Here is a 14831-nt window from a genome sequence, read left to right as displayed (position 1 = left end):
CAGCTAGCAAGTCTGCTGGTAACACGTCTAATGATTCCGCGGAACTCAAAAGTATGATGCAGAAAATGCTAATGAATCAAGACAGAACAGAGAGCACAATCAAGGGAATGTCTCAGGTTCAACTATCTCATTCAGCTTCCATTCAGAAGCTTGAATCGCAATTCAGAGACCTTTCTCGAGAAGTGCATACTCCTCAACGTGGACAACTACCAAGTGATACAGTTCCAAATCCAAAAGGTAGTAGAGTAAACTCTGTGGAGCATGCAGCTGCTATTAGCACCAGAAGTGGAAAAATACTTCAAGGTGCTAATAAAAAGGTTATTGATCTTGAGCCAATTGTTGAAGAAAAAGCACAACCTGATGTATCTGATGATATTATGGAGGAAGAAACAGAGGAAGAAGTCCTTATTATAGCGGAAGAGGAGCAGAACCTTGATGATCTCAAGGCACAAGAAGAAAAACAGGAAAAGGGGAAGGCAAAACTTTCTAGCGCTCTTCGCCCTTTGAGCCAATTGTTCAAATCTTCACCGCCTTTTCCTCAAAGGCTAGTGAGAAAAATAGAAGATGACAAGTGCTTGCGATTTTATGATCAACTCAAGCAGTTGACGATGAACATTCCTTTCATGGATGCTGTCCAAGAAATGCCTGGCTTTGCTAAGTATTTGAAGGATCTCTTCACAAAGAAGAAGAAGCCATTGAAACACGACATTGTGGGTATCACTCACCGTGTTATTACTATTCTTTCCAAGATCACAGTGAAAAAGAGGGAAGATCCTGGAGCATTCACAATTTCATGCACCATAGGGCAGCAAGATTTTGCCAGGGCTTTGTGTGATAATAGGGCTAGCATAAATCTTATGCCCCTGGAAATTTTCAAGAGATCGGGATTAGCGATGCCAAAGCCAACTACTATGAGATTGCAGATGGCTGACAGATCGATAAAAAGGCCAGTGGGGGTAGTTGATGATGTGCTTGTTCAAATCGGTGAATTCCTATTGCCGGCAGATTTCGTGATTCTTGATTGTGCTATTGATCAAGAGATTCCTATTATTCTAGGAAGACCTTTCCTTGCGCCGGGGAGGGTTCTTATGGATTTTGAGAAGCATGAGATCAAGTTCCGGGTGAACGATGAAGAGGTGACTTTTCACGCTAGCAAAGGCATGAAATTACCTAGTCCTTATCAAAGTATTTCAGTCATTAATTCTGTTGATGAGGTGGATGAAGCGGTAGAATTCAAAATGGAGGAAGAATGCTTGGGTGAAGCATTATCGGCCATCTTGGTAAATTTTGATGCAGAACAAATGGAGGGATATATTGAGACAGTGAATTTACTCACCGGTCTGGGGTCTTACTCTTATGAGCCCAAGAAACTGTCTGTTGATTTAGAGAAACGAACAACTCCTCCAGCAAAACCATCAATTATTAAGCCACCGAAGTTGGAACTCAAGCAACTTCCGTGCCATCTGAAATATGTGTTTCTTGGAGAAAATGCCACCCTTCCAGTTATTGTGTCATCACTTCTGAATGAGGGCCAAGTTCAAAGACTCATCGCAGTCTTGAGGAAGTATTTAAGAGCTTTGGGTTGGACTATTGCAGACATCCGGGGGATTCCCTCCGGAATTTGTGAGCATAGAATACAATTGGAGGAGGAAAGTTTGCCAAGTGTTGAGCATCAGAGTAGATTAAATCCACCGATGCAAGAGGTGGTGAAGAAGGAGATTATTAAGTGGCTAGATGCGGGGGTGGTTTACCCTATTTCCAACAATCCATGGGTGAGCCCGGTCCAGTGTGTGCCTAAGAAAGGGGGCATCACTGTTGTCCCTAACTCTAAAAATGAGTTGATTCCAACAAGAACTGTCACCGGTTGGAGAGTGTGTATGGATTACCGGAAGCTGAATACCGCATCTTGCAAGTATCACTTCCCTATGCCTTTTATTGATCAAATGCTTGATCGGCTAGCTGGAAGGTCTTATTATTATTTTTTGGATGGGTACTCAGGGTACAACCAAATCAACATTGCATTGGAAGACCAAGAAAAGACTACTTTCACTTGTTCCTATGGGACATTCGCTTGCAGCCAGATGCCATTTGTTCTTTGCAATGCCCCGGCTACGTTCCAACGATGCATGATGTCCATATTCTCCGACATGGTGGAAAACTTTCTTGAAGTATTCATGGATGACTTCTCTGTGGTGGGAGATTCATTCGATGAATGTTTAGACCATCTTGATCGGGTGCTACAAAGGTGTGAGGAGACAAACCTTGTCCTCAACTTGGAGAAGTGTCATTTTATGGTAAAGGAGGGAATTGTCCTTGGCCATAAGATTTCAGAAAGAGGGATTGAGGTTGATTAAGCCAAAATCGATGTGATTTCACAACTCCCTCCACCCATTTCAGTAAAAGGAGTTCGGAGTTTCTTGGGACACGCTGGATTCTATAGAAGGTTTATCAAAGACTTCTCCAAAATTGCAAACCCAATGTGCAAACTCTTAGAAAAAGAGTCCAAATTCAATTTTGATGAGAAGTGCATCAAGGCTTTCAACGAGTTGAAGCTGAAGTTAACCTCCGCACCTATTGTTGTATCGCTGGATTGGTCACTGCCCTTTGAACTAATGTGTGATGCCAGTGGTCTTGCAATTGGCGCTGTGCTTGGTCAGCGGCTCAACAAGATCCTGCACCCAATTTATTATGCCAGCAAAACACCGAATGACGCTCAATTGAACTATACAGTAACGGAGCAGGAACTACTTGCCATTGTTTATGCCTTTGAAAGGTTCCGAGCTTATTTGTTGGGTGCTAAGGTAGTGGTTCACACTGACCGTGCGGCATTGCGCTATTTGATGGCGAAGAAAGATGCTTAGCCTCGGTTGATACGATGGGTCTTGTTGCTACTGGAATTTGACTTTGAAGTCAAAGACCGAAAAGGGTCAGAAAATCAAGTAGCTGACCATCTCTCTAGACTGGAAGCACCCGGGAGACCGATTGATATGCTGGATATTAATGACACTTTCCCGGATGAAAGAGTCTTGGTCATCTCCAATGATGTGGCACCATGGTATGCCGATATTGCCAATTATTTGGTAATCGACATCGTTCCTGAAGAGTTGAAGACATATCAAAAGAAGAAATTCTTGAGAGATTGCCGACAGTATTATTGGGATGAGCCTTACTTATTTAGGACTTGTGCTGACAATATGATCAGAAGATGGGTGGCTGAATCTGAGGTGATGGAGATTTTGAAGGCGTGCCATGATTCTCATGTTGGTGGGCATCACAGTGGAAATAGGACCGCAGCCAAGGTGCTAGAGTGTGGCTACTACTGGCCAGCCATTTATCGTGATGCAAATATGTTGACACGCTCTTGTGATAAATGTCAACGCCAGGGCACAATAGGTCGGAGGCATGAAACTCCGATAAATTTTATTCTTGAGGTGGAGCTGTTTGATGTATGGGGGATTGATTTTATGGGGCCCTTCGTGAGCTCCTACGGCCTGAAATACATTCTTGTCACGGTAGATTATGTCTCCAAATGGGTGGAGGCGGTGGCCGTGCCTAACAACGATGGTAGGAGAGTCAATGCCTTTCTAAAAAAGAACATCTTTACTAGATTTGGCACTCCTAGAGCTATTATTAGTGATGGTGGCTCTCATTTCTGCAACAAACCATTTGCCGATCTTCTTGAAAAATATGGCGTGCATCACAGGGTTTCCACTCCATATCATCCTCAGACGAGTGGTCAGGTTGAGGTCTCAAACAGAGAAATAAAAAGCATCCTGGCGAAGACGGTCAATGTGAATCGCACTGACTGGTCCAAAAAGTTGGATGATGCTTTATGGGCATATCACACAGCGTTCAAAACGCCTATTGGGACTTCACCGTATAAATTGGTATTTGGGAAGGCATGTCATTTGCCTATTGAGCTTGAGCATAAAGCCGTTTGGGCATTGAAAAAGCTGAATATGGATTGGCATGAAGCAACAAAGCTGCGGTTGTTTCAAATCAATGAGATGGATGAATTTAGGTAGAATGCCTATGAAATTGCAACACAAGGAAAAGATGAAATACTATCATGACTCGAAAATCCTAAAAAGGGATTTTCAGCCAAAGGACTTGGTCTTGTTGTACAAGTCACGCCTAAAGTTCTTTCCAGGCAAGTTAAAGTCTCGCTGGTCTGGTCCTTTTGAAATTGTAGATGTGTCCCCAAATGGAAGTGTCATTGAGGTGAAATCTGAGGATGGCACTCGGACTTTTAAGGTGAATGCACAAAGAGTGAAGCATTACCATTGGTGTATTGATGATGGTAAGGTCGTTGATAGGTATCGTTTGAAATACGGTTCCTGAACTCGAAAATGAGGTATCACGTCGAGCTGTGACGTTAAACCAAGCGCTGTGTGGGAGGCAACCCACATTTTACCGCTTTGTAAGTAGTTTAAATTTTGTATTTCCTTTGTGTTCTGTTGTGTTTTTGATGTGTTAATGTGGTAGGATTTTGAGAACTGTAGAGGCCAAATAACTGCTGAGCTTTCCCAGATGAGACGCTCCACGTTACGGCCTGTAACTCATGTTACGGTCCGTATCATGTAGCGTAACAAGCAAAAAGAAAAGCAGAAATCACTGAAGGATGGAGGAAGAGTGTTACGGTATGGGTTACGGGCCGTCATACAAGTTACGGACCGTCATACATGTTACGGCCCGTAACACATGATCGCAACGTTGACAAAAATCTGGGCATTCACTGGAAATTTTGCACCCGTTACGCCAGGTAATACGGACCGTAACACGTGTTACGGTCCGTCGGCTGTAATGCCAGGTCATTAATGAATTAGGAAAACGGGGTCGTTTGGTTGACCATAACACGTGATACGTCTCGTAACTCATGTTACGGTCCGTAACAAAGAACGTAACCGTCGGACAACGTTTAAATACATAACCCGACGGTTACGAAATTTTAAAAACCAACTGGTGCCTTCACACTTTTTAATTCCCTCTCCCTCATAACTCCTTTCTTTTTCTCTTCATCTCCCCCTCTCTACATCTCCCATTCTCCATCATCTTTCTTCTATCATAATTGTTGTTTTCTTATTTAAAATCTGTACTTTACGATTCGAGTTTCATCCAATCATCACCAACGATCAGGTATTGACTCTCTTTCTTATTCTATCGACGCAATTGCTATGATCTTTCATTTATAGATTCGTATGCCATGCCTCGAATTTAGTGTTTTGATTGTGTTGATTGAGTTTAAATCCCTATTGAATAATTGAGTGGGATTTCACAATGGTTGGGGGTTGGGATTGGTATGTTTGCTGTTTGAGAGACTCGTGGGCACAAGCACATTGTTTCCCACTGAGTCGGAGGGCATCCCGATTGAAGGTTTCATTCGTGAAATTTCAAAATCGGTTTGCCCACCAACTGTTTGATAAAAGTCCCCAATGAAAACTTTGGTAAAACCGGGTGAAGTTTGAGTAACCCGAGGTATGTGAGGGGATAAAATGTTGTTTTACACCATACCCATGGAGCATAAATTCGAAAATCTTGGCCTCGTGCTTAAAACGAGAAAATTATTCCAAGCACTTTGTCTGTTAACCTATTGCCCGTCGTTCTGTGTTACGAGGCCGTAACGTGTGTTACGGACTGTAACATCCTTCGTAACATCGATAATTTCCAAGAAAACTTTCTGGAAATTTGGCTGATGTTACGGTGGGATGTTACGGACCGTAACACCACACCGTAACATTGATGATTTCCATGAAAACTTTCTGGAAATTTGACTGATGTTACGGTGAGGTGTTACGGACCGTAACACGTGCGACGGTCCGTAACCTCGTACCGTAACTCCTATGATTTCCAGAAAACTTTCTGGAAATTTTGGTTACGTTACGGTACCATGTTACGAACCGTAACACGTATGACAGACCGTCGAATGTGTTACATTCCCTGTGTTAGAAATGAACAAACTGCGTTACGGTTGGAAGATACGGCCCGTAACACTATCGACGGTCCGTCGACTGTGTTACGATGCCCGAGCTCATTGAACTCATAACTTGAACCCATAAACTGTAGCAGTGAACAGCTTCTCGTGTATTATATCTAACTTTACCTTCCACAGGTATGGGTAAACCACGGCAAGCAAAGAAGGTTTCCCCTAAGGTGGCGGGAAAAGGAACAGGTCGTGCTGCAAGCAAGGTAACTTCACACCTGCGCGACGACGATCTAATTAAAGACGTCAGGGCTACAAAGCGGCCAATCGCACCCAGCAGGCCAGCCCCACCATCAGAAAGTTCCTCCTCGGCTGAGGAGGAAAGTTCGCCTAGTTAGTCGAGCCAGAGTGAACCCGGGTAGGCTGTCACCCCACCACACCGACCTCAACCATCCATTAGACAACCTACTGCGGAGGAGCGCGAAAAAGAGCGCGAGCAGGAAAGGAGAGAAACTGACATTCGAATGCAGGCTATGTATGAGCAGGACCTCCGATTTTCTGTGGAGGGATCTGAAGACTTATAAAACAAGGGGTGTGAGCTGGCAAAGAATGAGGGAAATGACCCAAGGCGGAGTATTTTCGAGGAGAGGAACGTCAGTTTCTATGGTCTCGATGGTTATCCAGGCATTCGTGACACTATCCGCTTCCATAAGCTAGAGTTTCTGAAAAACTCTGTGGGCTCCTACATCCCGGTTCTTGTTCGGGAATTCTACGCTTCTTATGGGGCTACTGTATTCAAAGCACTAAAAAAGGGGCAGCGCGCAACTCAAGTGCTGGCCATGACTGAGGTAGTAGTGCGAAAAAAGAAGATCAACATCTCTCCGACGGCCATTAATAGAATACTATTCGGGGAGGATTATATAGAGCCTACAGCAGCGGAAGAAGGGGAGTTTGTATAAAACATTGAACAGAAAGATACAATCTCCGTCCGAAAATGGGTGGCTTCAGTTATTGCACGGACAACAGATCCCGAATGGGCCATAGTGCCAAAGTTGACAGCCACCACGCGGATTTGGAAAAACACCCTCACCCCAGAGGCAAAGTTTGGGTGGCAGATTGTTCTGTTCCGCATCCGTCCTACCCAGTCAGATAATTATTTGACTCCGGACAGGGCTGTTCTTATGGCTGCCATTATGTCACGGTATAAGATCAACTTCGGACGACTGGTAGCAGCAGATCTCCGGAAGAGAGCCACCCAGCCAGCCACTTCCCTCATTCATCCGTGTCTGCTTACGCTATTATGCTTGCGTGAAGAACCAGAACCCCTCCCCCTTATCGATCACAGTGTGATCGCCAGGAGTATCTATAACATCACAAAGGGGAGGGATGATATGTTGAGCCAGGGTTCAATGCCATCAGACTCGTCTTCTGAGGTGCCTGAGGGGCCAACAGGATCAGATGTCTTGCCCTTGGCTATCATAGGTGATGAGGAAGCTACTGCGGTTCAGCCCACATATTCTGAGGCTCCACCGGCTGCTTGTGCTACACAGCCCATGCCAGCTCTAGCCGCACCTACTTCGGGTGGTCCTACCTCTTCCACTGGAGCGAGCCCAGCACCAGCTCAGCCAATACCGGGGGTCCCACCCGAGCTTGCGAGAAAAATGATGTTCAACCGAGAGAATTTTGGGGCAGTGGTCCTGCAAGCAGATCGAACAGATAGGCAGGTCAAGCAGCTCATGACTGAGCTGAAATTGTACACGAAAAGAGCTATTGATGTAGCGCTGCGGCCAATAAAAGAACAGATGGCTGATGATCACTTATGGATCCACTCTCGGTTAGATGGTATTGAGAATAAAATGACTTAGCTGACTAGGACACATCCTGCTATGGAGTTGGGCGCTATTCGGAGTGAGTTGCGGTTTGTCAAGGATGATGTGCAGAAATTGAAGGTGCAGGACGTGGCTGTTGTGACAGATCAGCTTCCAAAAGTACACACAGAGTTGGTACAGATCATCTACCAGCCGGTTCAGAGTCTACTTGGGGATGATGAGATCGAGGACACGGTTGAGGAGGAGCACGACGAGGAGTTGGAAGAGGATACTCACTCTTTGGCAAAAGGGAAGCGCAGGAGAGCATCGCCAGATGATGAAAACCTCGAGCCTATCCTCCAGAGTCTTGATCCATTTGCTGATTTGCGCCCACAGAATGAGGAGGAGGAGCGATATACTTTGAAGAAAATCCGCCATGAGTCCCGGCTGAGTTCTGACACCACAGGAGCTACTTCTAGCTCAGCCCATCCCATTGAGCCGGCTCACCATACTTCTCCCCCACCCACTGTGACTGGGACTTCCAGTGTTAGCCAGACTGACGCGACCACCGCTCCACCTCATGATGCTGCTGTAGATTCGAGCGCCTAGTGCGCTCCAGGGAGGCCCTCCAGTCTTTTGATGCATTATATTGATGCCTTGAGGGCAATGCATGTTTTTAAGTTGGGGGTGTGGGAAATTGCTATTTTTTTTTGTTGGGATTGTTGTTTTGGTATACTGGATATTGTTTTTATTGTTTTTGTTTTTTGGTGGGTATTGTATCCCAAATTGTGGTAGTAAGTATGTGTTTAGGACAATTGTTATTGTTTCTTTTTGTTTTTATTGGTACTGTTTTTATTACGCCGATGTCATTTTTATGTTGAGTCTGGCATGTTTATATCTTTGTGTAGTTAGGAATAAAGTAATAATGACTTAAGTGGTGGTGGTCCGTGTTTCTAGCATAGATAAAAGTAGTTTACAGTTCAATGATATCCCTCCGAAAAATAATTTTTGATGTACATCAAGAATGAGTTGTTGATATTGACATGTATGGTTCTTTTAATGAAATTGCAAAGAAAGGGTGTTCATGCATGTGAAAGCTTCAAACGGAAATGAAGTCAGAATATTTAAACAATCCTTATGCCATTGTGTTGTGAGTTCTTAGTTTCTATTTGCATATGATGCTTGTAATCTAGAACTTGCCCGGTTGGTCGTGCGTAAATTCTAAGGAGAGTTTGATTGTGAAGTGATCTTAGGCTTTCTTTGTATTAACCCCAAAGCATGTTTATCTTAAATGAGCCTAGCCCGTACAGAAAATGATCCCTAGTCTCCCATTTTGAGCCTATAGACTTTTTCTTCGATTAACCGTGAACTAACCTCTTTCCCTTCTGTGAATAAACCCATTTGGCACCAAGTCCCTCCTTGACACTAAAAAATGGTGAATGAGGCTAAAATCCTAAGTTGGAGGTGACAAGTGAAAAATGCGGAAAATGAGGCTAAAAGCCTAAGTTGGGGGTGATAAGTAAAAGATGCGGAAAATAAGGCCAAAGGACTGTTGGGGGTGATCGCAATTATTAAGGGGCACGATTCAGCGTGGATATATATACATATATGTCTATATAGTAAAAAATAATAATTATATATATATATATATATATATATATATATATATATATATATATATATATATATAAGCTCTAAATAAATTCACGTTGAAGATGGAGGGTTGGAAATAACAGGATGAATGGTGAATGAAGTCAAAAAGAAGTGTCGAGGAGGGTGAGTCACCGCTGTCCAAATATTCATCCTACTTGTGCCTAAGCCAATGTTACAAGCCCAAAAAGTCCTAATGTGATCACAGTCAAATTGTTCAAAGTTGAAGGCACGGAAAATAAAGGCAAGCCTATGGTGTGTGCATGCATGGTATGCAAAATTTCTTTGTGAGTGTGAGTGTCCTTCTGTCTCTTTAGTCTTCTGTCCCATTTATGTTGTAAATGTGTGTTGGGACATTCTTTGGTCTATGTGAGGGCGTAAGGATTGTAGGCTTCAAAGTAACTGGCTTTCCGGAAGTTGAAATTCATGTGCATAGAGACTCCCATACTATGACTGTGTCATTAATTGAGGTTGCATAGTGAATTGAATTTTTTCTGAAATGTGCGTCTTGTGTCACAAATAGGAGATGGATAAGAGCCTAAATATTTTTCTTGTATTGAAGATTCCGTGCAAGAAACACATGCCAAAACTATCGTAGTCATTTTTATTTTGCTAAGATTTCGTGTGTTAGTAGTGAGTATGGTTGTAGTTGCTTGAGGACAAGCAAAAGCTTAAGTTGGGGGTGTTGATGTGCCGTGAATTTCGGCACATTTTATGCCTTTGTAACTAGAAATGTTGCTTGTTTTTAAGTGTTTTTACATCGTTTCTTATGTTATTTTTGTGTTTTATAGGGTTGGTCGAATAAGGATCGGAAATGATAAGAAGTGCTGAAAATACAGACAACTTGGAGCTAAATGACGGTCCGTAACATGAGTTACGGACCGTAACTTGATCCGTACCAGAGAGGATACGTGCCGCTATAAAGGACGGGCCGTAACTCATGATTACGGACTGTATCACATGTTACGGACCGTAACCCTCACTGTAACGTCTCTCAATTTTCCAGAAAGTTGCCAAGTAATTTCACAGGTTACGCCCCAGAAGGACGGTCCGTAACCTGAGTTACGGTCCGTCGCGTAATGACCGTGACATCATGTTGACAAATGGACGAACCAAAGGACGGACCGTAACCTGTGTTACGGTCCGTAACGACGCCGCGTAAGGGTGTTTTTGTCCAGAAACGTTTCGCGATTTTTGTCCCTATAAATACTTAAAGTAGGGTTTTTATTTCATAATTCAGATTTTCTTTGGGAGCATTAACTCTAGGGTTTTAATATTAGAAGTGGTTGGAGCATTCAAGGCAACAACTTCACTTTCATTCCATATTGTATTCACATCGTAAGTATATTATGTTAACTTGTAAGCTTTCTTTGTTAGCCAAAATTATGAGTAGCTAATTTTAACGCTCAGGTTGTGGGTCCCATGATGGATATTATGTGAATGAGTTTTTACTATTGATATATGCATAATGGTTGTTATTATTTATTCTATCTTTGTGTGTTAGCGTTGGGTAATGATTGCAAGCATTAGCCGAAACCATTATATTAACTTTTCTTGGGAAAGAGAGTTAATAGTGGTAAGACTGAATAACAATGACTCGAGGCGTTAACCCTCGTTTAATAGACTAACTTAGGAATAAGAACAAGTCTAAATTGACATTATTGGTCGCTCTTCGATTGCAACTCTTTTATATTCGGAAGGATCATAAAAAGGAAATACTGCTTAACTGTTGGGAAACATTAAGAAGTCCGTAAGAGATCAAGTGCATATTCATAGAATAACCATTAGAAATATATCACATTGAAACCTGAAGCATAATATCTAATCAAGTTGGGGAACACAACCTTAGTCTCTTTCTCGCATTAATTACATTTCAAGTCAAAGTATTCATTTACATTATTCAACAACCAATTCAAACTATCAGGAATAGGATTAAAGTCTCTAAAGACTAGTATCGCATACGATTAGTAACATTTTCTCTCCATATTCCCTGTGGGATTCGACCCCAACCTTGTTTGGGTTATTATATTTGATAACGTCCTCTTTACGCCATTAATAGGTGTAATTTGAGCGTATCAATGGTGAAAGAATTAAACTTATTGAGGAAGCATGCATACAACGCATCATCTAATGACCGATCATCTCAAGAAGACAATCAAGGCTATGAGAATGAAAGTGGTGATGACTTTGAAAATGTGGATGAAAGTGGCGATGAATCTGATAATGTGGATGCAAGTGATTCTGATCCTGATAACATGAATGAAAGTGACGATAATCAGGATTGAGATAGTTGATAGTACTTTTTACGATTCAAATTTGAGATATTTTGTTTTATTTTTTCATTTCAGAATTATACATTATTGATATGGATGTTATGAATTATGTTTTTTTTTGTTATAATGATTTATATTAGACTCGTGCAGAATGGTGAATATGATAGATACCGTTGAATTGTATAGTATAGTACAATATAAACAACAACAACAACAAAAACTTCCCAGTGAATCTCACAACGTGGGGTCTGGGGAAGGTATAGTGTATGCAGACCTTACCCCTACCTCAAGTAGGAAGGCTATTTCCGGAAGGCCCTCGACTAAAAAAAAGGCATATGAAAGGTCAGATACGGGCAAACAAATCAAAACAATTATGAAAATGAAAACAATGAATGTAAATAAGCCATTATAAACCAACAGATACTCGCAGAAATCAAGAGACAAGAAACTATAGAGCAATATAACTACTCGTAAGAAAGGATAAACGCGACTATCTACTAGCTTTTTACCCTAATATGAGTCCTCCATACCCTCCTATCTAAGGTCATGTCCTCGGTAAGAAGGAAATATGCCATGTCCTGTCTAATCACCTCTCTCTAATACTTTTTCGGCCTACCTCTATCTCTTCTGAAATCGTCGCTAGCCAGCCTCTCGCACCTCCATACTGGGGCATTTGCATCTCTCCACATCACATGCCCAAACCATCTTAGCCTCGCTTCCCGCATCTTGTCTTCCACTGAGGCTACTCCAACCTTGTCTCGGATGACTTCATTCCTAATCCTATCGCTCCTAGTGTGCCGACACATCCATCACAACATTCTCATTTCTGCCACTTTCATCTTCTGAACATAAGATTTCTTGACTGGCCAACACTCCGCCCCATACAACATAGTTGGTCTAACCACCACTTTGTAGAACTTGCCTTTAAGTTTTGGTGGCACCTTCTTATCACACAACACTCTGGAGGCAAGCCTCCATTTCATCCACCCTGCACCAATATGGTGTGTGACGTCATTATCAATCTCCCCATTTCCTTGTATAATAGACCTAATATACTATAGTAGAATATAAACTAGAATTAAATTTGAATAGTATTTTAAAAGTGTATAAACTAACAACGAATTTTGTAGAAAAATACTTTGAACCTCATCAATTTTATGTAGGGATTTACCTGCAAAAATAAATATTACATGGAAATTTCATGCGGATATTACGTTAGGATTTTTTTTTTTTTAAAAAAAATTACTTAGGGATTTTCTTGGGGGTTTTGACTAAATTTTTATCTGACTATGATATTTACCTAGCGATTTACATGCGGATTATTACTTGGGATTTCCATGGGAATGTAAATGTGAAAGTTTCATGGAATTTTTCTTGCGAAAATTTGTTCTTGCAGATTTACTTGGGGCTTCTCTTAGGATTTTCTTGAAGAAATTTTCCATAAATTTTATCCTCCAAAATTCCTACAGATTTACTTGGGAATCTTCATGGGGAATTACGTGCGAATATATCCTACAGAAATCCCCAGGAAAGTTCCTGTTTAGACAAATTTTTGCTCAAAATTTCCTACAAATTTTTGATAGTTGTCTCAGATAAATCTGCAAATAACGTACATGCAGATTATGATCCATAGGTAAATTACCTAGGGATTTTTATAAATCCGCAAGAAATAGTTTTTCGCAGAAAAATCCGCAGGTAATCAAATTACATGGGCATTTACTGTATTATCCGTAGGAAAATTCCCATATAATCAACACTTTTTTTGTAGTGGTGTTTGTTGTCGGAAAAAACGGAGATGACCGGAATTATTTTTTCCATTTCAGTTCCTTCTATTATGTTTAAAAATGGAAACTCCACTTTTTCTTTTTTGCTTTTGTTACTCTTGTCTTCATCATTACAGTGGTCGCAGCTCCATTTTCATGGCTGAGCAACACAAAGCTGCTAATGATGAAATTATCATTCAATGGAGGGGAATGAGATTTTATGAAGAAGATGACTTTTCCTTTTCTCTTTTAGTTTTTTTTTTCTTTTTTCTTTTTTGGTTATTGTTCAGTATGAATTTTGCAAGCAGAAAATAAATAACTGCAATCATAAAAAAAATATAAGAAAAAAATCATTTTATTGAATAGTTTGTGAGTACAAATCTGGATGTATCCCTTGATTTTAATCTTTGTGTTGTTCTCCTTGATTCGAGGGCCAATGTAGCGTCTTTCTCGAATGAAGGATGGACTTGTGTTGATGTTTTGAATCTTAGAAGAACTTTGAGCAACACTTTGGATTGTTCTTGAGGGAAGACGTCTTTTGAACTCTCCTTCTTGTTGAAGACCTTTGGAGAAGACTTATGTAGATGTCGTTGCTCTCCTTTGCTCCAGTTAAGATGTTTTGCAACTTTCAAGATGTCCTTTAAAGAGGATGTATGACCCCTTTATATAGGTGTGAGCTAGAGCTTGGGGGTATTTTGATCTCCAAGTAATTCTTGCGGGCCTTGGGCTTGAAGAACATGAGTTGGACTTATCTTGTCAACTTAATAGACTAAACCCGATGTAATTTGGATTTCATTCAAGTTGTGTAATTTTGACTTAAATAATTAATTAATCCGACTTTATTAACTAAAATTTGACTTGGTCAACCTGTCAATAACATTCAATCCAAATTTTGTATGAAATAATTCAATTAAAATTTCAATATCTATTGATGCCCCCACTTCAAAACTTGTTGAGGTGTAGGCTTGCCGAATTTGAGAGACTGGTTTTGAAGTACCCGTACGTAGAGCCAACAATTTTTGTGAAGACTCTTGCTTGACCCAATTTCTTATTCGAAGCAAATCACCTTGGCGAGCTTCATTCCTTTCAGTTAGAAAGAAAGAAAACAAGATACTAAATCATAACATTGTCCAGCATGGCAACTTAGACCAAACATAATTCTTATTTAACCGTCCTTCTATATAATATTGCCACAAGCTTGGATTGACTTAAGAAATGGAATAGTCTGAGTCATACATGGCAATACAACTCCCGTTAAAATTGGACAGTGTCGATGACGCGTGAGAATCAATGATCCCGTTAAAATTGGACAGTCAATTATAGAGATTTTAATTGATCTTTGCATAATTCTCTTGCAAATTGAACTGAAGATCCCCGTGCCCCAGTTTAGAATTCAGTCCAGTCAATTTTTTTTTTA

Source organism: Lycium barbarum, chromosome 6 (genome assembly GCF_019175385.1).
Source record: "Lycium barbarum isolate Lr01 chromosome 6, ASM1917538v2, whole genome shotgun sequence".
Taxonomy (NCBI): Eukaryota; Viridiplantae; Streptophyta; class Magnoliopsida; order Solanales; family Solanaceae; genus Lycium; species Lycium barbarum.
This window is presented reverse-complemented; position numbering follows the sequence as displayed.